Source organism: Pteropus vampyrus, unplaced genomic scaffold (assembly GCF_000151845.1).
Source record: "Pteropus vampyrus isolate Shadow unplaced genomic scaffold, Pvam_2.0 Scaffold123, whole genome shotgun sequence".
Classification (NCBI taxonomy): domain Eukaryota; kingdom Metazoa; phylum Chordata; class Mammalia; order Chiroptera; family Pteropodidae; genus Pteropus; species Pteropus vampyrus.
In genome coordinates this window covers 1,302,530-1,305,333 of record NW_011888904.1, presented here as the reverse complement: position 1 = coordinate 1,305,333, position 2,804 = coordinate 1,302,530, and positions in this window count along the sequence as shown.

Sequence of the window (2,804 nt, the reverse complement as noted above, 5' to 3'; positions counted from 1 at the left end):
GAATTTTCAGTCTCTGGATGTGGGCTTTGTCTCCAGCACTGCTCTGCTGCCCAGAGGCAGGCTGGGAGAAGGTGGAGAGTTGTTCATCCAGGAGTGGGGCTTGCCACATAGATAAGGTGAAATGGCAGGGCCACTGAATGACTGAAATAATGTATAAGGCATCCAAACGGGATAAGGAGGAACGGGCAGGAGGAAGCTGATGGACAGGAAGAAAATAGAGGAGTCAGTCCGGCTGAGGGCAACTGCAGGAGTTGGAGCAGTGGAACAACAGCCCTGAAGATCTTTATGCCCAAAATATCTTCCCTTCCCTTTCAGTGGAGACGAAAGTCCCTGTTTTTAAAAAGAGAATTCATTCTCTCCTCCGATTTATGTGTTCATTTATGAAGAAAGAAAATTGCTAAGTGCAAATATGTTCATGATGCCAAGAGACTGAAGACTAATTTTATGGGACAGTATAGAAACAATATGAGTCTACTGCTGGATATGTTACAGCAGTGAGAGCTTAAATGATGCCTTTCTTCCCAGAATTCAGATTGCATTGCCTTGTATCATTTGAGCTGTTGAGAGAGGCAATATATCAGATAATATAAAATTATAAAGATAAAAATGTGGTAGATAAGAATTAAAACAAGGAATGTAGGAAAATGATCAAACGAATTGCTCATCTTAAAATCATTAGTAAAATACAGCTTTTATATGTTTTCATTGTACTTTGTGTAAAATTTATAAGGTTACTATTGAATCTTTACATCTACAAAATTTTAAATAATGCAATTTTCATAATAACTATTGTTTTCATTAGTTTCAAGCAACTTAACAAAAGACAAAGAATCTTTACTGAACATGAAAGTGTAAGTAAAATCTTAAATCTACTGAACCTAAAAAAATCTGAAATTACTATTAGCTTAATGAGTATGTTACATAAGGCTGTGTCAAGCATCATGTGCAGAGGTGCTTTCCAAAACAAACTGCACACCAAATCACATGGAATCTTTAAACAAAAGACCTACTGAACCAGAATTGCTATGGATTGAGCCCCGAATCTTTTTTCAGAAGCATTCAGGTGATTTAATTGGCCCAGGACCTGCTTTGGGTAACTAGTAAGTGAATTTACCTTAAGGTCCCTTTCAGTTCTGAAATTCTGGACTGGTTTAGGAAGAAGAATCAAATTAAACTAAATGAAAGCAATTTTAGATTGCATTAATAAAATTACAACATTATAGTCTCCAGGTCTGACAGATGCTTTAAGAGTAACCAACTTGCCAGAGTAGAGTTTGGTAGTTAGGGTACTGAAAGTATCTGGAAACCATGTTACTAGAGAAATAATTTTTAAAAATTAAAGGTGCTTAGCCTTGAGAAGACCTATAGTAGGAGTCAGAGCTGCTTTTAAAAACTAAAAGGGTTGTCTTGTCAAAGAAAAATTGTCCCAGAAGGCAGATAAGTGTTTAGAAAGCTAAGAAGGAAGATTCCTTCTTAAACACAACTACTGTGACCAAGATGGACTGGGTTTTGGAAGAGGCTGGAATAAGTTCATTAAGCAGAATCTGAAAATGGATACTCTGAAGCAGGGATTGCCACTTGGTGGCCGGGGGAGTTTCATTTTTTTATATCCCCCTCCCACCCCCACCCCACCCTACCCCCGTTACTGAAAACTACTTAAATACAAGTACTATCTCACATTTTTCTGTCCCACATAATATCTATACAAAGAAGGGGCTGAATAAATTGAGTACTGAATTTTAAGGTGAAAAATTACTGACCTTCCAGATACTATATGTGTCCAGGCCTTACAAAAAATACTCTCAATCTGTTCACATTTCACAAATATCTATTTTGAAGAGGCTTACTATCTAGCTGGGGAGTCAGACAATACATAATTTCACCACTGATTACTTCATTATATTATAAACTGACATCTCCCTGAGGAAATAATACATAAAACAAGATTTGGATGACTAGGAATTGGCCTGATAAAAGAGGACCCTTTGAAAAAGTGTTAAAGCAGATGTGTTTAAGGAATAAGGAAGGCCAGTGTGACTGAAGTGTGTCAGAAGAGAAAACCTTCAGTCCTTTCAGAAACTCCTGTTACTTAGTTTCAAACTTTAGTCTTAAGAAAGAGATCCCATTCTGACATGTGTTGGCTAGTGTATATACTGCAATTCCAGATTTTACTATGGAACAACCTTCAGTAACCTATTTTTTGAAGGCTATGATAATAAATTGGAAATAAAGCACCAGGTCTTTTTCTTACTTTGTATTACAGCCATCACACAGGAGACTGTGAATAGTTGTTGCCTACATGTTATTTGCATGCACTATCACATACATAGGGTGCCATTTGCCTACTTTTGTACAACTTAACAAAAGCTTATATAGAAATCACAAATATAAAGGTTGAACAGACTTTTTACGGAGATAAAAACATTACAAAATCACTTATTTGCTTTGTCTTCTAAACATCTGATGAAATATTCCTTCATAAATAAAACACATAGCTGGCTTTAGTCTAATAGGCATTCTACTAAGTCTAAAGATTTCCTTTAAGCATGTCTGACCGTTTTTCTCAGTCACAGTAAGAGTATCTTAATTTTCCACTTATGTCTATAAAGGAGAAAAATATTTAATATTACGTAAACAGCTGTACAGTGATACTGCTGCATTTGAAACAAGTTACACTGGCAGCTGCCTCACTATGCAGTTGCTTGAAATATTAATCAGCTGACATTAAAAATATGAACTTGGTGAACAAAGGGTGATTTAGAGACATCAATATGTAATGTGAAAATGTGGGTTATTGGAGAGCA